The sequence below is a fragment of the Mobula birostris genome, chromosome 7 (assembly GCF_030028105.1).
Source record: "Mobula birostris isolate sMobBir1 chromosome 7, sMobBir1.hap1, whole genome shotgun sequence".
Lineage (NCBI taxonomy): Eukaryota > Metazoa > Chordata > Chondrichthyes > Myliobatiformes > Myliobatidae > Mobula > Mobula birostris.
Window position 1 is genome coordinate 177,211,224 of NC_092376.1, and position 23,471 is coordinate 177,234,694.

Here is a 23,471-nt window from a genome sequence, read left to right on the forward strand (position 1 = left end):
TACCGGGACAACAGGCTGGTAGAACATGTGAAGGAGAGGCCTGCAGACTCCAAAGGACCCCAGTCTCCTCAGGAAGTCAAGGCGTCTCTGGCCCTTGTTGTACACAGCCTCTGTGTTGATACTCCACTCACGTCTGTCATCCAGGTGCACCCCCAGGTCCATATGAGGTGGGGGTGTAATGACATATGCCATTCACATGTTTCTTATACATAACCCGTAATCAATTATGTAAGCAAACAAAGAATGCTTCATTGAACAATATATCTATCATCAGGGACTCTCACTGCCCTGGCCTTGCTCTTTTCTTGCTGCTGCTGTCAGGCGGAAGGTACAGGAGCCTCAGGACTCGCACCACCAGGTTCAAGAACAGTTACTACCCCTCAATGATCTTGAAAAGAGAGGGATAACTACACTCACTTGCGTTGTCCATCCACTGTGATGTTCCCACAAGCAATGATCTCACTTTGACTACTCTTTACCTTGTTGTCTAATGTTCTCGTTATTTATTGCTATTTATTTATATTTATATTTTCATAGTTTGTTGTCTTCTGCACTCTGGTTGATCTTTCATTGATCCTGTTATAATTACTATTCTATAGATTTGCCGAGTATGCCCACAGGAAAATGAATCTCACGGTTGTATATGGTGACATATATGTACTTTGATAATAAAATATACTTCGAAACTTTGAAAACATTGATCAAATAGGACAGGAATATTGAATTACAACACGTAGGATTTGTGTAAATGGGTGCTGGTTACTGCAGACTTGGTCAGCCGAACAGCCACGTTACATTATGACTCTGCCATGTCTTGGGGATGTAAAGGAGACAGGAACACATGCAGGGACAGGGACTACGTGCAAACTCCACACAGACAGAGCTGAGGTTGGGATTGAACCAGGGCCCCTGGCACTGCGAGGCAGCAGCTCCTCCCACTGGATGGATAAACATGAGGGTACACTTCCATGTCTCAGTGTAACGTGCGTAGCAATTAGCATGACGTAATCAGCACCCATGGCAATTACAGACAGAGCATGGACACACTCATAGCTTAACACATGTTACACGCATGTCATGCATCGACACCCCTGACATGCACAGGGCAACAAACCAGACTCCCAATCGAAGGTTCCCAGCACGCGTGTACACACACACACACACGCAGTTCCCACTTACAGCCCCAGCACTGAGTGTTGTAGGCACTGTATCTCTCTGGCATGAGGGCTCAGCAGGTCTACAATAGAACCGTCAGGATGAAACTGCAGAATTATAAAGAGCTGAATCAGGGGCTAGTTCGAAAAATTACCTGTATTTCCATAAACACAAGAGATTCTGCAGATTCTGGAAGTCCAGGCTGGAGAAGCAGCCCCTCAAATTCCGTCTGGGTCACCTCCAACCTGATGGCATGAACACGGATTTCTCAAACTTCCAGTAATTTCTCCCCCTCCCCCTTCTCTCTTTTTCCATTCCAATCCTGGTTCCCCTCTCACCCCTTCTCTTCTCCTCACCTATCCATGACCTCCTTCTAGTACCTCTCCTCCTTCCCTTCCTCCCATGGTCCACTCTCCTCTACGAACAGATTCCCTCCTCTTCAGCCCTTTACTTCTTCTATCTGTCCCCTCCCAGTGTCTCTCTTCATCCCCCTCTCCCACCCACCTTCCCCCTCACCTGTCACCTCCCAGTGTCTCACTTCAATCCCCCTCCCCCACCCACCCACCTCCCCCCTCACCTGGTCTCACCTATCACCTCCCAATGTCTCACTTCATCCCCCTTCCCCCTCACCTGGTGTCACCTATCACCTCCCAGTGTCTCACTTCAATCCCCCTCCCCCCTCACCTGGTCTCACCTATCATCTCCCAGTATCTCACTTCATCCCCCTCCCCACCCACCCACCTTCCCCTCACCTGGTCTCACCTATCACCTCCTAGTGTCTCATTTCATCCCTCCCCACCCACCCACCCACCTTCCCCCTCACCTGGTCCCACCTATCACCTCCCAGCTTGTACCCTTGCCTTTCCCCCCAGCTTATTCTGACTTTTTCCTCTTTCCTGTCCAACTCTGATGAAGGATCTTGGCCCAAAACTCGACTGTTTCTTCCTCCCCATAGATGCTGCCTGACCTGCTGAGTTCCTCCAGCATTTTGTGTGTGTTGCTCTGTGTTCTCATATCACTCTAAGTGGCTTGCTTTATTGTGATGATATCGTTGACGGTGTGGAGGGAAGTCTTTCTGTTTGCTGATGACCTGTGCTACGTACTACATGTATCTTGAATTAGATTTCATTAACTTATTTACGGCACTATTTTGTTTTACGTGCTGTGTGGTCTATGCACCATGTGGTAGTGCACCATGGTCTGGAGGAACGTAGCTTCCTTTGGTTGTGTGTGTACAGTCAGATGACAATAAACTTGAACCTGATCGGGTTATCAATGAGATGGGCTGAGAACTGGTGGATGGATAAATACGAGGGTGCATTTTCATGTCTCGGTGTACATGTGTAGCAACTAGCATGATGTCACTGCAGCTCAGGGCGTTCCGGAGTTTGGAGTTCAATTCCAGCGCTGTTATGTAAGGAGTCTCTGTACGTGGGTTTTCCCTGGGGGCTACGGTTTCCTCCCACAGTCCAAAGACGTACCAGGTAGGTTAATTGGTCATTGTAAATTGTCCTGTGGTTAGGTTAGGGTTAAACTGGGGGTTGCTGGGGTGGTAAGGCTCAAAGGGCTCTGTGCTTTATCTTTAAATAAATCAAAATAAAGTTGATCTTTAAATCTCTAAGTTGCTGGTGTGGCCACACTGGGAGTACTGAGCACAGTTTGCTCACCATCTCACCATTACAGGGAAGATGTGGTTGGACTGGGAAGAGGGCAGAGGATATGTACAAGGATGTTGCCAGGACTAGACGGCCTGAGTTACAGGGAGAGGTTGACCGGTCTACGTCTTTATTCCTTGGAACATGGGAACATGACAGGTGACCTTCTAGAAATGCTCAAAGCTATGAGAAGTACAGATAACAGTCTGTACCCCAGCGCAGGGGAGTCCAAAACGAGAGGGCACAGGTTTGGGAAAAATCTTTATAGGGACATGAGGGACAACTCTTTCACCCAGATGCCAGTGGGTGAGAATATGGAACAAGCAGCCAGACGAAGTGGGTGAGCCAGGTACTTTTGTATCCTTTAAGAAGCGCATAGATAGGTTTATGGAGGACAGGGCTCACAGGGATATGAACCGAAAGCAGGAAATGGGGACTAGCTGGTTGGGCACCGTAGTCAGCAAGGGCGAGATGGGCCGAAGGGCTTGCATCCATGTTGTCTTGCTCTGCAACTCTATGGCACATTTTGGTTACTAGTGAGGATAGGATCAACTTTACACTAGGAAAAGTTTTAACTCTATGACATATTTTGGTTACCAGTGGGGACGGGATCGACTTTACACTATGAAAGGTTTTAATTGTATGACACATTTTGGGTTACTCGTTGGAACTCAGAAAGGGGGGGGGGTGGGATTCTCATTGAAACCTTTCGAATGCTGAAAGGCCTAGACAGAGTAGATGTGGAAAGAATGTTTCCCATGGTGGGAGAGTCTACGACAAGAGGGCATAGCTTCAGGATAGAGGGGCGCCCTTTCAAAACAGAGATGTGGAGAAATTTTTTTAGCCAAAGGGCAGTGAATTTGTGGAAGTTGTTGCCACATGCAGCCGTGCAGGCCAGGTTGTTGGGTATATTTAAGATAGGTTCTTGATTGGACATGGCATCAAAGGTTACGGGGAGAAGGCCAGGAACTGGGATTGAGGTGGAGGAAAAAAGGATCACCCATGATGTAATGGTGGAGCAGACTCAATGGGCCAAATGGCCTAATTCTGCTCCTACGTCTTATGGTCTTATGGTCTTATGGAAAGTTTTAACTCTATGTCACATTTTGGGTTACCAGTGAGGATAGGATCTACTGTACACTATGAAAGGTTTTGCTTTAGGGAGTTCTGAACGACAAAAGGACCTCAGATTGCAGGTCCAAGAATATTTGAAGGTAGCAGTACAAGTAGAGAAGAAGGCACTCCAGAATCAGAAATCAGAATCAGAAATCAGAATCCAGAAATCAGAATCAGAATCAGGTTTATTATCACTGACATACAGTATGTCCTGAAATTCATTGTTCTGCGGCAGCAGTACAGTGCAAGTCATTAAAACATCACTGTAAATTACAATAAGAAATACATAAATTAGTGCAAAAAGAGAACAAGATAGTGAGCTAGTGTTTATGGACCGTTCAGAAAGCTGATGTTGGGGGTGGGGTGTGGAAAAAGCTATTCAGTGTGTAGCCACAGGCTCCTGTCCCTCCTCCCTGATGGTAGCAATGAGAAGTGGGCATGTCCCAGAACGGGAGTCCTTCATGATGGATGCCGCCTTTTTGCGGCGTCACAATTTGAAGATGTCCTCGACGCTGGGGAGGCGAGTGTCCTTGATGGCGCTGGCTGAGTTTGCAACTTTCTGCAGCTTTTCTAATCCTGTGCAGTGGCCCCTCCACACCAGAGAGTGATTCGACCGGTCAAAATGCTCTCTACAGTACATCAGTAGAAATTTGCCAGAGTCTTTGGTGACATACCAAATCTCCTCAAACTCCTACTGAAACAGAGCTGCTGGCATTGCCTGCTTCATGATTGCATCAATGTGCTGGGATACTGGTCTTCATTAGTTAGGACAATGATTCCAACAGCAGGGAGATTATGCTGTCACTTTATAAAATCTTCTTCCAAGGCGACCACAACCTTGTCATAGGGTTTGGAGGTTTGTGTGCCTCAATGACCCGGAGAGCTATGCTGGCTCAAATCAGGGCTTCATGCTTTGGATCTTGGTAAGGTCACTTATGCCAAACAGGTCAAAGGGTCATCAGTTTGGGGGTTCAGCTCAGGGCTAACAGCCCTGACTGGTCAAACAAAACTGTTACAGAAGCAGCAATGAAGAATCCTTCTACATCTGAGTGCTTTGGTATTCCTGAGTCTCCACACGGGACTTGCACGATTGACAGTCGTGAAAACCAAGAGGAAGCTACTGACGTGATGAAAGAAGTTCTGAACACTGCCAGAGGTGGGAGACCCTGATTGCTGCCCTACACACCAGCGACGTAATGGGCAGTAAGGAAGTAAGTTACAAAAATCTCGCTTAGGCGTCAGGTGAAGTCACTGGCTCAGTACGTGTGGGTACAATTACAATGTTTAAAAGACAAACACGTGGACAGTGAAGGTATTGAGAGATCAATGACACATGTAGGGAAGTGAACCCAGAACACTACCTCATTACTTTGTTCTGTTTTTGTGCTATCATCAGTATTATCATGATGTGCCGTGTTGTCTGACGCGGTGGATGATCATGGTCTTTCCATGACCATGATTGTTCTCGGAAAATTTTTCTACAGAAGTGGTTTGCCATTGCCTTCTTCTGGGCGGTGTCTCTACAAGACAGTTGATCCTTGCCACTATCAACACTCTTTAGAAATTGCCTGGTGTCAGTGGTCGCATAACTAGGACTTGTGATCTGCACCGGCTGCTGACACGACCATCCACCACCTGCTCCCATGGCTTCAAGTGACCCTGATCGGGGGGCTAAGCAGGTGCTACACCTTGCCCAAGGGTGACCTGCAGGCGAGCGGAGGGAAGGAGCACCTTACACCTCCTTTGGGAGAGACTTACCTCCATCCCACCACCCATTTTGTACTGTAGTTTTTAAATGTTTTTTTAATTCTAACTTTTAAAAATATATATTTCTTATTGTGACTTATAATTCCGTAGAGGATCACAAACTCAGCCAGTTCTGACATGGGCACGAGCATCAAGGACATCTCAAAAAGGTGGCAGCCATCATGAAGGACTCACACCACCCAGGACATGTCCTCTTCTCATCTCTACCATCAAGGAGGTAAAGGGGTCTGAAGACACACACACAGCGTTTTAGGAACAGCTTCTTCCCGTCCATCATCAGATTTCTGGATGGACCATGAACACCAAAGTTTCAAAGATTCAAAGTACGTTTATTACGTATGTATGGAGTACACAACCCTGAGATCCATCTTCTCCACAAACAGCCACAAAACAACGGAAACCACCGTGCAATTTGTCTTTTGCATTATTCGTTAAATTTTTTATTGTTTATTCATAATTTTTTTTAATGTCTTGCAAAGTGCTGCTGCTGTGAAAGAGCAAGTTTCATGACGTAAGTCAGCGATAACAAACGTGATTCAGATTTTGATCCTGATGGGACAGGTTTGGAAGGTTGGGCGAAAGGCCAGTTTCTGTGCTCTGTAGCTCTGTGACACAGGCAGCGATGTGATTCCAACCTCCAGCAGCCTGGTCCAGTGAAGGCTGCTTCTGTAACAGAAGCCCTGTGCTGCAGCGCTCCGACATTCATCCAGCATTCTTGGTTTGGTCACTGCTTCAGCAGCAGCTCCGCCTTCGCAAATTACCAGCACTTCAGAAAACCCAAAGCGGCCTCACCTGAATGTCAGAGAACGTGATGAGTTCTTTGCAGTGATCCTCCTCTGACCTTCGCTCTGTAAACACATCATCCAACATCTGCAAAGCATAAAGGATTAACAGTATTCATTTAAATGTAATTCATAGCAAATATGTACCAGGAACTCAAAAGCAATACATGGCTTTCTTTGCTCCATTCAGATTACCCTCAGACTTCAGATTCATTCATTTATCACAAAGATTCAAAGTACATTTATGATTAAAGTATGTACTGTATTATATATATACCCTGAGATTCGTTTTCCCCACAGACAGCCATGGAACAAAGAAAACCATGGAACCCGTTCAAAGAATAAAAGTCAAACTCCACCCCCGCCACGTTCAAAACAAAGAAATCGCACAAATGGCAACAAAAAAATGAGCAAAAAACACAGTAGATAAAACACAAAATCGAAAGAGTCCAGGCGTACTCAGTTCAGCACCCCTCCCCCCCCCCGATCAAAATCACCCAAAAAAGCAACGAAAACAGGAGCAACCAGAAACACATCATGCAGAATCCAGTCCACAAACATCGGAACATACAGTGAAATGAGTCATTTACATTAACACCCGGTACAACCTAACAATGAGGTGGGGGCAGTCGCAAGTGTCGCCACGCATTCTGCACCAACATAGCATGCCCACGATGCTCAGAACACAACAAGCAACACACACACACACACTCACTCCAACAGTTCTCAAACCCCAGGACAAAGTTTAAAGTAAATTTATTATCAAAGTACATATACGTCACCACCTACAATCCTGAGATTCACAGTAAATACAAGAAACTCAATAGAATAAATGAAAAACCGCACCAACAAAGACAGACGAACAACAGATGTACAAAAGACAACAAACTGTGCAAACACAATAAGAAAAAGCAATAATGATAATAATTAAGTATGCAACAAATATCGAGAACATGAGTCGAAGCGTCCTTGAAAATGAGTTCATAGGTTGTGGGAACATTTCAATGTTGGGGCAAGTGAGGTTGAGTGAAGTTATTCCCTCTGAGCCTGTTGAGGAGTCTGATGTTTGAGGGGTAATAACTGTTCCTGAACCTGGTGGTGTGACTTCTGAGTCTCCTGTACCTCCTTCGTGACAGCAACAGTGAGAAGAGAGCATGCCCTGGATGGTGGTGGGGTGTTCTTGATGATGGATGCTGCTTTTCTGTGACAATGCTCTGTGTAGATGTAATCAATGGTGGGGAGGACTTTTCTCATGATGGACTGGGACGTATCCACTACTTTTTGTAGGATTTTCTGTTCAACAACTGGCCTCCAGCCTCCAGTCTCCGGGCTTCGGGCATCAGGCTTTGAGTTTCACACTTCTGATGCCTTCAGGTTTTGATCTTCTATATCGGTCCCCAGTCTAGATGATGACAGGACCCCAAACTTCATGGCCAAACTCCAGGATCACCAACTCACTGACTCTCATGTGATCTGATCCCAATACCCACCGAACTGGGACAGCCCAACATCTTTGGAGTTCCTTCCTTACCTGTCGATGTCATTGGCCTTTGAAGGCGGAGCATGGAGGGAAGCCTAGACTCCAGACACCCTTCCTCACCTGTCGACGTCACTAACCTTCGAGTGCTGAGCATGGAGTGACGCCAAGCTTCCAGATGTCCTTCCTCACCAGTCGATGTCATTGGCTTTCGAGTGTGGAGCATGAAGGGAAGCCAAGCTTCCAGATGTCCTTCCTCAGCTGTCCACTTCACTGACCTTCAAGTGCGGAGCATGGAGTGAGGCCTAGACTCCAGACACCTTTCCTCACCTGTCCACGTTGCTGGCCTTCCTGCTTATAGCAGAGGTCTAGCTTCCGTATGCCCTTCACCTGTCCATGTCACTGGCTTTCAGGCGTAGAGACCTAGACCCTGGATGTTCTTCATCACAGTCCACGTTGTTGATCTTTAAACACAAAGTGGAGACCTAGATACTGGCCTGACCTCTAAATTCCCAACATTCCTGTCCCTAAACCCAACCTGACCCCTAACTTCCCTCTCAATCCTCAAAATCATCCCTGCCTATGAACTTAAAAGAGCAACTAAGTTTGAGCCACAAGGTCGACAGAGACCACAGCTCACCACCATCTCAACAAGAACTCAACAGAGACCACACAGCTCACCACATCTCAACCAGACCTTGACAGGGACCACAGCTCACCACCATCTCAACAAGAACTCGACAGAGACCACACAGCTCACCACATCTCAACCAGAACTCGACAGAGACCACAGCTCACCACCATCTCAACAAGAACTCAACAGAGACCACAGCTCACCACCATCTCAACCAGAACTCGACAGAGACCACAGCTCACCACCATGTCAACAAGAACTCAACAGAGACCACACAGCTCACCACATCTCAACCAGAACTCGACAGAGACCACAGCTCACCACCATCTCAACAAGAACTCGACAGGGACCACAGCTCACCACCATCTCAACAAGAACTCAACAGAGACCACACAGCTCACCACATCTCAACCAGAACTCGACAGAGACCACAGCTCACCACCATCTCAACCAGAACTCGACAGAGACCACAGCTCATCGGCATCTCAACAAGAACTCAACAGAGACCACAGCTCACCACCATCTCAACAAGAACTCAACAGAGACCACAGCTCACCACCATCTCAACCAGAACTCGACAGAGACCACAGCTCACCACCATGTCAACAAGAACTCAACAGAGACCACACAGCTCACCACATCTCAACCAGAACTCGACAGAGACCACAGCTCACCACCATCTCAACAAGAACTCGACAGGGACCACAGCTCACCACCATCTCAACAAGAACTCAACAGAGACCACAGCTCACCACCATCTCAACAAGAACTCGACAGAGACCACAGCTCACCACCATCTCAACAAGAACTCAACAGAGACCACACAGCTCACCACATCTCAACCAGAACTCGACAGAGACCACAGCTCACCACCATCTCAACAAGAACTCGACAGAGACCACAGCTCACCACCATCTCGACAAGAACTCGACAGAGACCACAGCTCACCACCATCTCAACCAGAACTCGACAGAGACCACAGCTCACCACCATCTCAACCAGAACTCGACAGAGACCACAGCTCATCGCCATCTCAACCAGAACTCAACAGAGACCACAGCTCACCACCATCTCAACCAGAACTCGACAGAGACCACAGCTCATCGCCATCTCAACCAGAACTCAACAGAGACCACAGCTCACCACCATCTCAACCAGAACTCCACGGAGACCACAGCTCACCACCATCTCAACCAGAACTCGACGGAGACCACAGCTCACCACCATCTCAACCAGAACTCAACAGAGACCACAGCTCACCGCCATCTTGACTGTATCTTCGACCACAGATTTCATAGTATTAGACATACATACTGTCATCACATTACTAAGGAAACAACCCTCCGCACCTTCAAGGGCACCTTCCAAAGGTGGTGTCTCAAGAGGGTGACATCCACCACACCTGCTCCTTCTCTGGGGTTACACGGGTACTGATACGCCAGAGGAGGAGCAGGCAGAATCCACAACAACCCACCAATAAGATCTGTGAGTGGGCACCTCAGGTGGAGATCACACCCGAGCAAACCACCCTGACCATAGGGCAGGAGTGTGGGGCTAAAGTGCTCCAGAACTGCAAGTTCAAGTTTATTGTCATTCAGCCTTATACATGTATACCGCCAGATAAAACAACGTTCCTTTGGACCAGGGTGCACAACGCAGTACATATAACTCACACACAACACACAAAGTAATATTACCAGAAATAAATTAACAAATAATAAAATACATTTCAGAAGATTGACATTTATCATGAGGTGCATTTACGACACAATAAGTAAACAGTATAACGCTACTGGCGCCTCATACGTGATGAGATCTGGGTGGTGGGAGGGAGTTCAGTAGTCTCACAGCCTGGGAGAAGAAGCTGCTTCCCATCCTAACAGTCCTTGTCCTAATGCTACAGTACCTCCCGCCCGATGGTAGGGGGTCCAAGAGATTGCTGGACGTTTGGGAGGTACCACTGACAATGTTATGTGCCTCCTGATACTCTGAAGACCCTAACTGGACATATACAGGCCCTTATAACATAGAACACAGAACAATGCAGCACAGGGAACAGGCCCTTTGGCCACAATGTTGTGCCAAACAAATGAGTCATCAAATTGCTAACCAAATTGATCTCTTCTGCCTACACAATGTCCATATCCTTCCATTTTCCTCACATTTATTTGCCTATCTAAATGTCTCTGCGCGTGGCCAAGTGGTTAAGGTGTCGGTCTAGTGATCTGAAGGTCACTAGTTCGACCCTCAGCTGAGGCAGCGTGTTGTGTCCTTGAGCAAGGCACCTAACCACACATTGCTCTGACACGATACCGGTGCCAAGTATATCAGCTCTAGTGCCCTTCCCTTCGACAACATCGGTGGTGTGGAGGGGAGACTTGCAGCACAGGCAACTGCTGGTCTTCCATGCAACCTTGCCCAGGCCTGCGCCCTGGAAACTTTCCAAGGCGCAACTCCATGGTCTCATGAGACTAACGGATGCCTATTTCTAAACGTCTCTTAAATGTCCCAAATGTTTCTACCTCTACCACCACCCCTGGCAGTGCGTTCCAGGCACCCACCACTCTGTGTGTAAAGGACTTGCCCCTCACATCTCCTTTGAAATTACCCCCTCTCACCTTAAAAGGCATTTCAACCCTTGGAAAGATACTTTTTGTCTACTCTAGCTATGCCTCTCATAATCTTATAGAACTCTTATCAGATCTCCCCTCAGCCTCCACTCTCCAGAGAAAACACCGCAAGTTTGTGCAACCTCTCCTTATATCACATGCCCTCTAATCCAGGCAGCACCCAAAGCCTCAATATCCTTTCTATAATGGGGTGAACAGAACTATACACAATCCAGACAGCATTTGGTAAAAGCCTTCTGCACCCTCTGCGAAGCCTCGACATTACTCAGACAGAAGCTGTAAAACCCTCACCCTCTGTACTTTGTGATATACTGACTCCTCCCAACCACAGAAATGACAGGTGGTTAGGGAAGACTGCAAACCCTTTCGGTCCACCCCACAGACTGAGCCTCATGTACACAACACACAAACCTACAGAGGGTCAATGAGTATTTGGGGTGTTTACAACACTTCAGTAGTTCCATGGCTATTATTGTTAAGACACTAACAGCACAGTAGCCCAGTGGTTAATGTATTGGGGTTCAATTCCTGGCACTGTACGTACTCCCCTGGGTACCCCGGTTTCCTCCCACATTCCAGTCATCTGGGTTAGGGTTAGTGAGTTGTGGGCATGCTATGCTGGTGCCAAAAGCATGGTGGCACTCGTGGTCCAACCCCAGCAAATCCTCAGACGGTGTTGGTCATTGTTGCAAACGTCACATTTCACTGTATGTTCCGAAGTACATGTGACAAATAAAGCTAAACCTTTATAAAAAGACGTCAAGGTAAGGAAGCCTTACCTTACGCATGATGCCATCCTCTCTGCCCTCTCCCTCTAGCAGTTTGCTCCTGCCAGAGGTACCACACACAACCAGAGACACGTTGTATCCGAGCCTCACCCTAGACAGCAGCGGCTTCACCAGGGAACTGTACACTCTCTCCTAACATCAGAAATAACCTTCAAGAGATCAGTGAGAACACAGGAGGCTGCTGGAATCTGCTGCAACACTAAAGGTGCTGGAAGAACTCAGTGGGTCAGGCAGCATCTGTGGAAGGAATGGATTGTCGACGTTTTGAGTTGAGACCCTTCATCCAGTCTGAGTTCCTCGGCATCTTTTGTGATCATAAAATCAATGGAACAGGAGTCTGAAGACCCACAGTGAATGTTGTATATCTGGTATGTGGTGGTGAGGGGGGGGTTCAGGGTCAGTTATTACCCCTCAACCATCAGGCTCTAGAACCAGAGGGGATAACTTTACTCAACTTCACTCGCCCCATCTCTGAACTGTTCCCAAAACATATGGACTCACTCGTAAAGACTCTACAATGCATGTTCTTGATATTTATTGCTTATTTAGGTACTATTATTATTTCTGTATTTTTGCATTTGCACAGTTTGTTTTTTTTGCATACGGGTTGTTTGTCTTGTGTGTGGCCTTTCATTGATTCTGTTGTGTTTCTTTCTATCTACTGTGAATGCCCGCAAGAAAATGAATCCCAGGGTTGTATATGGTGACCTATGGTATATGCACTTTGCTAATAAGTTTACTTTGAACTTTGATAAACAGAGATCACCCTATTTCCCACAATGAGGATAATGTTTCACATTGATAACCTTTCCTCACAGTCTGGAAATTTTGCCATAGTTTCTCTCTCCACAGACACTTCCAGACCTGATGAGCATTTCCAGTCTTTTTTAGAGATCAAAGTAAATTTATCATTAAAGTACATACATATACATCATTATATACTACCCTGAGATTCATTTCCCTGCAGGCATTGACAGGAAATACAAGAGAATTTTATGAAAAACTTCACAGAGACAAACAACCAACGTGCAAAAGATGACACTCTATGATAACATGAATTGTAAAGAATCGTTGAAAGTGAGTTTGTTGGTCATAGAATCAGTTCGGAGTGAAGGTGAGTGAAGTTACCCACGATGGTTCAGGAGCCTGATGGTTGAAGGGTAACAGCTCTTCCTAAACCTGTTGGTGTATGTCCTGAGGCTTCTGTACCTTCTTCCTAATGCCAACAGTGAGAAGGGAGCATGACCTGGGTGGTGGGTCCTTATGATGGAAACCGCTTTCTTGAGCCAGCATCTTTATGTGTCAGCTCAATGGGTGGACTGAGCTGTATCCACTGCTCTTTGTAGACATTTCTGTTCTTTGGCTGTGATGCAACCAGTGGGGATACTCTCCAGGATGCATCTATAGGAGTTTGTCAAAGTTTTTGACGACATGCTGAATCTGTACAATCTTCTAAGACAGTAGAGGTGCCATTGTGTCTCCTTTCTAATGACAGTTAGATGTTGGTTTCAGCACGTGCAGTGCTTTCATGTTGTGCCAAAGGGTCAGCTGTGGGACACTCCCCTGTGGGCCACTAACTCTGACATTGATCTATCCGGACAAGTAGTTACACCACACTTTATGTACAACACACACAAAGTGCCGGAGGAACTCAACAAGTCAGGCAGCATCTATGGAGAGGAATAAAGCAGTCGATGTTTCGGGTTGACATCCTTCAACGGGATTGGAAAGGAAGGGGGAAGAAGCCAGAATAAGAAGGTGGGGGAGGAGGAGGAGAACAAATTGGGAGGTGATAGGTGAGACCAGGTGAGGGGGAAGGTGGGTGGGTGGGGAGGGGGATGAAGTGAGACACTGGCAGGTGATAGGTGAGACCAGGTGAGGGGGAAGGTGGGTGGGTGGGGAGGGGGATGAAGTGAGACACTGGGAGGTGATAGGTGAGACCAGGTGAGGGGGAAGGTGGGTGAAGTGAGACACTGGGAGGTGATAGGTGAGACCAGGTGAGGGGGAAGGTGGGTGAAGTGAGACACTGGGAGGTGATAGGTGAGACCAGGTGAGGGGGAAGGTGGGTGAAGTGAGACACTGGGAGGTGATAGGTGAGACCAGGTGAAGGGGAAGGTGGGTGGGGGATGAAGTGAGACCCTGGGAGGTGATAGGTGAGACCAGGTGAGGGGGAAGGTGGGTGGGTGGGGAGGGGGATGAAGTAAGACACTGGGTGGTGATGGGTGAAAGAGGTAAACGGAATAAGAAGGAGGAATCTGACTGGAGAAGAGAGAGGACCCTGGGAGAAAGGGATGGAGGAGGGGCATCAGGGGGAGGAGAAGAGAAAGGAAAAGGAGCAGATTGGGGAATGGAAAGAGAAAGAAAGGGGAGGGGGAGAAATAACCAAAGTTAGAGAAATTGATGTTCATGCTGTCAGGTTGGAGGCTACACTGGGGGAATAAAGGGCCAAATACCTCCTCCTGGGACTCCTTCCCCTCCCCCTCTGTCTTATTCTGGCATCTTCCCCACTTCCTTTCCAGTCCTAAAGAAGGGTCTCCACCCGAAACGTTGACTGTTTATTCTGCTCCATAAACGCTGCCTGACCTGCTGAGTTCCTCCAGTGTGTGTTATTCTGGATTTACAGCATCTAGAGTTTGTATACACTATTTCAGAAGCAACACCTGGCACCACAGTTTGCAACCCAAGTGTAGAGACATCTTGTCGGAGTTGCGAGCTAACACTCCTCACCTGATCAGTATCCTGCTCGAAGACACAGTCGAAAGTGAAGGTGCTCTCCTGCTGGTGAAGGGAAAATAGTTTAATCACACTGATGATCACTGAGCTCAGAGACAGAGGGTTTGATAGAACCCAGAGTCCTGCAGGCTTCGGGAAGAATGAATCCCACCCACCCGACATTTCCACCTGCCTCAACTTTCCCTCAACTTCTTGCTCAGCTACAGCACCCCATCCATTTAAACATAAAACACAGAATATGTTCATAGAACTCGGGCATCAGCACACTACTATTACAGCCCGGGACGTCAGAGCTTGAAATTCAATTCCAGAGTCCTCTGTAAAAGAACTTGTACATTCTTCCTGTGGGCACGTGGGTTTACACCTGTTTCCTCTCATAGTTCAAAGACGTACCGTTGGTCACTGTAAACTGTCCCGTGATTAGGCCAGGGTTTTATGTATTTGTTTACTTATTGAGATACAACGTGGAAGGTGCCCTTCTGGCTCATCGAGCCACGCCACCCAGCAATCCCCACGATTTAATCCCAACCTCATAACGGGACAGCTTACAATGACCAATTGAACCAATATCCTATGAGGGCTGATTGATAAGTTCGTGGCCTAAGTTAGAAGGAGCCAATTTTAGAAAACCTAGCACATTCATTTTTCCTACATGTACACACTTAGTCCAGCGGTCGTGGAGCATACGGATCCCTTCTTTGTAGAAGTCGGCGTCTTGGACCTCCAGAAAGTGGTCCACAGCAGGGGTGATTGATAAGTTTGTGGCTTAAGGTAGAAGAGATGGAGTTATTAACTTCAAACTTTCTGCATTTTCACTCAACGAGTTGAACTGCACGTGCATGTAACGAGAGCTGTATAACTCATCGCCTTCTACCTTAGGCCAAGAACTTATCAATCACCCCTGCTGTGGACCACCTGGAGGTCCAAGGCGCTCTTGTTACACGCACATGCAGTTCAACTCTTTGAGTGATTATGCAGAAAGTTTGAAGTGTTAATAACTCAACTCCTTCTAACTTAGGCCACGAGCTTATCTATCACCCCTGCTGTGGACACTTTCTGGAGTCCAAGATCCGTATGCTCCATGATTGCTGGATGAAGTGTGTACATGTAGGAGGGGACTATGTTGAAAAATAAATGTGTTAGGTTTTCTAACATGGACTCCTTCTATCTTAGGCCACGACTTATCAATGCACCCCTCGTATATGTCTTTGGACTATGGGAGGACAACACCAGAGCACCCAGAGGCAACCCATGCAGAGACGGGGAGAACATACAAACTCCTTACAGGCATCAGTGAGAATTGAACACAGGTCACCAGCACCGTAAAGCACTACGCTACCGTGATCCTCGTGACCCTGTGGGTTTCCTCCAGGTGCCCTGGTTTCCTCCTACACTCCAAAAACATATAGGCTAGTAGGTTAATTGGTGACACTGGGTGGTAATTGGGAGGTGCAGGCTTGTAGGGCCAGAAGGACCTGTAACTGTGCTGAATCTCCAAAATAGAAATAAAGAATAAATAAAATAGATGTAACTTATGATCTCTCAGTTCTAGTCTCACCACAACCTCAGTGGGAAAAGCTGCTTGCATATTCTACCCTACTCTATACCCCTCATAATTTTTGTATACCACACGATTAGATAAATTTCTAATAAGGTCACCTCTCAGCTTCCTATGCTCTATGAAATGAAGTCCAAGCTGATCTCCTTATAACTGTTCAAAACCACTGTTTTCTTAATAATACTTTTTATAAGATATTAGATAATTAATGTACATGTTTTTAATCGTTTGTACATTTTAACAAACTCTGTATATTTCACAGTCTGCAGTGTTTCTCCCCACTCGCTGCAGAAAGTGGTACAGCCATTAAACTAACTCCTTATCATCTTTCTGATTTTTCAATTGGCTAAGTGTTAGCACATTATCCATTGTGGTGTTAATTGTGCAACCATTGATTGGTTTATTTTATCTAAGGAATTTCGTCTGTATCTCAATTATAAAAGTCATGGATTTTTCAGAGGCACCATCTTTTCCTTTTACCTTCGCCGTCTTAGCTTCTCATTCACTTTTTCCTTGTTTCTCAGCTCCATACTTAGTTTGCTTAGTATTTGTATGTTTGTTTAAACTTTAAAGTAAATGATCATTAAGAATTAAGACTTCTGGCCATTCTTGACTCCCGGAAGAACCCTAAGGATCAGAAAATAACAGATCCAAAAAATCTCAAGCCCTTCATTCCCTGTAGCATCCTCGTGAATCTTGCCTGCCCTCACTCCAGTTTAATGATGTTCTTCATGTAGCTCGATGACCAGAATGGCACACAATTTTCTGACTGACCTTTCCCTCTGCATTCTGCTCTACAACAGTTAGACTTTTAAAATCTTTGATGGTCACTGATGTTGATCTTCCTTCTTCCTCATCTGCAAATAGACAAAAAGTTTGGAGGTTACTGTAGGTGCTGATACTACCCCGCCTGTTCTGATCACAAGACCTTAAGACATAGGAGCAGAATGAGGCCATTTATTTTTCCTCTCAACCCCATTCTCTTGCCTTCTCCACATAACCTTTGATGTCCTGACTAATCAAGAACCTGTCAGCCTCTGCTTTAGATATACTCGATGACTCGTCCTTCACAGCCATCTGTGGCAATGAATTCCACAGATTCACCACCCTCTGGCTAAAAAAATTCCTTTTCATCTCTATTCTAAAGGGACATCCTTGTATTCTTAGGCTGTTACCTCTGGTCCTAGACTCCTTCCCCTGACTAGTGGGAACATCCTCTCAACATCCACTATCTAGATATTTCAATAGGTTTTAATGAAATTCCCCTCATTCTTCTAAGCTCCAGTTAGTACAGGACTAAAGCCATTCCTCATATGTTAACCCTTTAAATTTCCAGAATCTTTCTTGGACCCTCTCCAATATCTTAGATAAGGGGCCAAAACTGCTCACAATTCTCCAAGTGCAGTCTGACCAATGCCCTATAAAGCCTCAGGATTGTATCCTTGCTTTTATATTCTAGTCCTCTTGAAACAAATGCTAGCATAGCATTTGTCTTCCTGACCACCGGCACAACCTGTAATTATCTGGCTGATGTGTCACAGAATCATACAGCATCTGTGCCAGCTGCAATGCCAGTCTATGCTGATCCTGTGCCAGCTGCCATGCCAGTCTATGCTGATCCTGTGCCATCTGTGATGCCAGTCTACACTGATCCTGTTCATCCATATTAGCCTGTATTTCTGTATATTTCCAACCCAAGCACTTTTCTGAATGCCTTCTTAAACACTGTAATTGTACCAGCATCTACCACTTCCTCTGACAACTCATTCTAGATACAGTATTCTCCTCCCTCTGTGTGAAAAACAAAGCCCTCAGATCTGCTTTAGATGTTTCCTCTCTCACTGAAGACACATGCATGCATATCCTCCTCTATAAGTGTAGTGGAAGCAAACTATCGTCGACCATTGTGGGACCCGCAAACTCAGCCACATGTGGGGCAGGAGATGCTGGATGGGGAGGGGGTGGTAGTTTGGGAGGTAGAATGCTCTCTCAGTCTCTCCCTCTCTCTCTCTCACACACACACACACACACATAGTCCCTCTGTCTGTCTGTCTCTCACTCACTCACACACAGTGTGTCTCTCTCCCACACACACTTACAGAGCCTCTCTCTCTCTCTCTCTCTCTCTCACTCACGCACATACTCAGTCTCTCTCACAGTCTCTCACACAAAAACACACTCTCGCACAGAGTCTCTCACACTGTGTGACTGTGTACGTGTGAGAGAGAGGGGTGGCTGAGTGTGTGTATGGGAGAGTGAGAGAGACTGTGTGTCTCTGTCTCTCACACAAAAAACACACTCAGTTTCTTTCTCACACACACGTAGAATCCCTCCCTTTCTCCCTCTCTCTCTCTCTCTCTCTCTCACACACATACACACAGACTCGTAAACACACACACAGACTCGTAAACACACACACTGTCTCACAAAAACACACATTTACAGTCTCTTTCTCTCTTTGTCTGACAGTCTTTCTCTCTCTCACACACACACACACAGTCTTTCTCTCTCACAGTCTCTCTCACACACACACACAGTCTTTCTCTCTCACACACACACACACATAAAATTTCTCTCTCTTACCCCACTCACCCTTACACACATAATCTCTCTCTCTTTCTTTCACCTCTCACACACAGTCTCTCACAAAAACACACATACACACAGAGCCTCTTTCTCTCTCTCTTCTCCCTCTCCCACACATACACATACATTCAATCTGCCTTACATGCACACAACACACACAAAGTCTCTCTCTTCTTCCTTCCCTCTTTCCTTCTCTGTCTCTCATACATACACTCAGTCCGTCGGACACAAACACACAGTCTCTCTCTCTGTCACACACACAAACAGTATCTCTCTCTCTCTGTCACACACACAAACAGTATCTCTCTCTCTCTGTCACACACACAAACAGTATCTCTCTCTCTCTGTCACACACGCACACAAACATACACACAGTCTCTCTCTCTGTCACACACACAAACAGTATCTCTCTCTCTCTGTCACACACGCACACAAACACACACAGTCTTTCTCTCTGTCACACACACAAACACACACAGTCTTTCTCTCTGTCACACACACACACAAACAGTATCTCTCTCTCTGTCACACACACAAACACACACATAGTCTTTCTCTCTGTCACACACACAAACACACACAGTCTTTCTCTCTGTCACACACACACAAACAGTATCTCTCTCTCTCTCTGTCACACACACACAAACATACACAGTCTTTCTCTCTGTCACACACACACAAACACACACACAGTCTTTCTCTCTGTCACACACACAAACAGTATCTCTCTCTCTCTCTGTCACACACACACAAACATACACAGTCTTTCTCTCTGTCACACACACACAAACACACACACAGTCTTTCTCTCTGTCACACACACACAAACAGTATCTCTCTCTCTGTCACACATACACACATACAGTCTTTCTCTCTGTCACACACACAAACACACACACAGTCTTTCTCTCTGTCACACACACACAAACAGTATCTCTCTCTCTCTCTGTCACACAAACACACACAGTCTTTCTCTCTCTCTATCACACACACACACACACACACAGAGTCTTTCTCTCTCTCTCTCTCTCTCACACACACACACATACACACACACACACACTCAGAGTCTCTTCACCTACCACCCACCATCGTTCACCTACACAGCTCCCAGCCTGAAGTGTTCCACAAACCACCAAGTGCATCATAAGGGCCCCACACACCCTGTTGAAGACTCCTGGTCTAACCCCTGCCCTACTGACCACAGAACCTCAACACCACACTGTCCCCACGGCACACGGCGAGGTGCCCGGCTTGGAGTCCTCACCTGCTGTCTGCTGGATTCCAACGGCTACCTGCACGTGAATCTCTTCAGACATCTGAGGCGAAGGAAACAAGCAGCTGAGAATTCCACTTTGTGACTGTGGGTCCATTTTGCAATAATTCAAGTCTAATGTCATTCAACCGTACACATGTATACTGCCAAACGAAACAATGTCCCTCCACACCAACGTGAACAACACAGTACATATAACTTACACACACTGCATGTAAAGTAACATTACCACAAATAAATTAACAAATAATAAAATATATTACAGAAGATTGAGAGTTAGCATAAGGTAATATTGGGAGCATTTCATAGGCAGGGGGAGCCTATCCCCACTACACCCCCTGGCTATAATAACCTTGAGGGAGCTGTTCTCATTGAAACACAGAACTTTTTTATGGAGCTTCAAGCAAACTGTTTGAGGGCCCCAGTGGGTCATTCACCACCTGTGTATGTGGAGTTGGGGGGGGGGGTAAGGAATTGTCAATGTTTTGGTCTGAGAAGCAGAACTAGAATCAGATTCAGGTCTATTTTCTCTGATTTATTTGACATGAAATGTGTTGTTTTGTGGCAGAGACAAAAATTATTATAAATTACAAAATATATAAATAATGCATATAAAGAATTAGTGAGGTAGGCTTCAATGGTTTTTGTCCATTCAGAAATCGAACGGCGGAGGGGAAGAACCTGTTCCTGTATTGTTGAGTGTGTGTCTTCAGGCTCCTGTACCTCCGCCCTGTGGTAGCAATGAGAAGAGACCATGTCCTGGGTGGTGAGGGCCCTCAGTGAGGGATGCCACCTTCCTGAGGCACTGCCTCTTGAACATGTCCTCGATGGTGGGGAGGGTTGTGGCTGTGATGGAGCTATCTGAGTCTACAACCCTCTGCAGCCTCTTGTGACCCAGAGCTTTGGTGCCACCATACCAGAGGGTGAAGTAACCAGTTAGAATGCTCTCCATGGTACATCTGCAGAAATTTGGTAGAGTCTTTGGTAACCAAGCCTTCTTAAACTCTTAACGAAGTATAACCGCTGGTGTGCCTTCTTTATGAATGCATCAGTCTGTTGGACATCGGAACTGAGAATGGAGGTGGAAGGTGACCAGTAGGATAGGTGTTTCCACCTATCATCCACCTGCCTGACTCCGATCTTCACCCCACCCCACACTACATCCTCCCCCATCCATCCATCATCCCACACTCCTCTTCATCCACCTGTCTCCCATCCATCCATCATCCTACACTCCTCTTCATCCACCTGTCCATCTCCGATCTTCACCCCACCTCACACTACACCCTCCACTATCCACCCATCATCCCACACTGCTCTTCATCCACCTGTCCATCTCCGATCTTCACCCCAGCCCAACCCACACTACACACTCCCCCATCCATCCATCATCCCACACTCCTCTTCATCCACCTGTCCATCTCCGATCTTCACCCCAGCCCAACCCACACCACACCATGCCCCATCCATCCATCATCCCACACCCCTCTTCATCCACCTGCCCAACTCTGATCTTCACCCCAACCCCAACCCACATCACACTCTCTCCCATCCATCCATCATCCCACACTCCTCTTCATCCACCTGTCCATCTCCGATCTTCACCCCACACCCTCCCCAACTGGCTTCATCTGTCCACCATCCCGCACTGCTCTTCGTCCTGCTGATCATCCACCCGAGGATTAAAGATTAGCTTTATTTGGTACAAAACATTGAAACAGACAGTGAAATGGGTCATTTGCATCAGTGACCAACACAGTCTGAGGATTTTGTTGGGAGCAGCCCACAAGTGTCGCCAAACTTCCGGCACCAACATAGCATGCCCACAACTTACTGAAGCAAACCGTACATCTGTGGAAAGTGGGAGGAAACTGGAGCACCCGGAATAAACCCCTGCATTCATGGAGAGAGAGTGGCAGGAACTGAACATTCATTTAGAGGACAAACTTACAGACAGTGGCAGGAATTGAACCCTGAGCTTACATCTGGCACTGTAAGGCATCATGTTAACTACTAAGCTACCGTAATGCCCTCATCTCTCCACTCCCCAACTCTGTTTACATTGAAAAGATTTGTTTTGCATGCCCCATCCAGACTGATCATTCAATACATCAAGATAGTAAAAAGGAATTAAAAACAGAATGCAGGATATAGTTAAAGTTTAACTATCATTCAGCCAGACAGGAACACAGTCAAACAAAACAGGGCTAAGGTGCAAAAGACATTGCCAATAGCACAGAGCATACTGCGCATAGCACAAATGCACACATGGTTATGACTGCAGGAAAGCAAACAATCACAACGAAAAAATAATGGAGCCAAAGACCCTGAGTGGTATGACTGCAGAAGTGATCATAAGTTCACCTGGTCCAGTTTGTTCTTTCACCGAGCGAACACTGGAGAGCAGTAACCGAGAGAACACTGGAGAGCAGCACCAGCCAACACTGGAGGGCAGCACCGAGTAAACACTGGAGAGCAGCACCGAGCGAACACTGGAGCTCAGCACCGGGCAAACACCTGAAAGCAGTAACCGAGCGAACACCGGAGAGCAGTAACCGAGCCAACACCAGAGAGCAGTAACCGAGTGAACACTGGAGAGCAGCAGTGGGCGAACACTGGAGAGCAGCAGCGGGCGAACACTGGAGAGCAGCAGCGGGCAAACACCGGAAAGCAGTAACCGAGCGAATACCGGAGAGCAGTAACTGAGTGAACACTGGAGAGCAGCACCGAGCCAACACCAGAGAGCAGTAACCGAGCGAACACCGGAGAGCAGTAACTGAGTGAACACTGGAGAGCAGCACCGAGCCAACACCAGAGAGCAGTAACCGAGTGAACACTGGAGAGCAGCAGCGGGCGAACACTAGAGAGCAGCACCAAGCAGACACTGGAGAGCAGCACCGAGTGAAAACAGGAGAGCGGCACCGGGTGAACACCAGAGAGCAGCACTGGGCGAACACTGAAGAGCGGCACCGAGCGGACACTGGAGAGCAGCACCAAGTGAAAACAGGAGAGCGGCACCGGGTGAACACTGCAGAGCAGCACCGGGCGAACACTGAAGAGCGGCACCGAGCGGACACTGGAGAGTAGCACCGAGTAAACACTGGAGCGCGGCACCAAGCAGACATTGGAGAGCAGCACCGGGCGAATACTGGAGAGCAGCACCGAGCGAACACTGGAGAGCAGCACCGGGCGAACACCGGAGAGCAGTAACCCAGTGAACACTGGAGAGCAGAACCGAGCGAACACTGGAGAGCAGCACCGGGCGAACACTGGAGAGCAGCACCAAGCGAACACTGGAGAGCAGCACCGAGCGA

At 47.0% G+C, this 23,471-nt stretch overlaps 1 protein-coding gene across 1 annotated transcript in view; it reads right to left on the reverse strand.

Moving 5' to 3' along the window:
* Positions 1 to 23,471, reverse strand: part of golga6l9 (golgin A6 family like 9) — a 75,027-nt gene that overhangs the window by 46,715 nt on the left and 4,841 nt on the right. The window contains exons 2-5 of the mRNA XM_072264149.1: positions 20,149 to 20,200; positions 17,070 to 17,152; positions 14,732 to 14,779; positions 1,310 to 1,400 (exon numbers count right to left, since the gene is read on the reverse strand). The gene's annotated coding sequence lies outside the window, so the exon portion shown is untranslated. The remainder of the gene's footprint in view (positions 1 to 1,309; positions 1,401 to 14,731; positions 14,780 to 17,069; positions 17,153 to 20,148; positions 20,201 to 23,471) is intronic.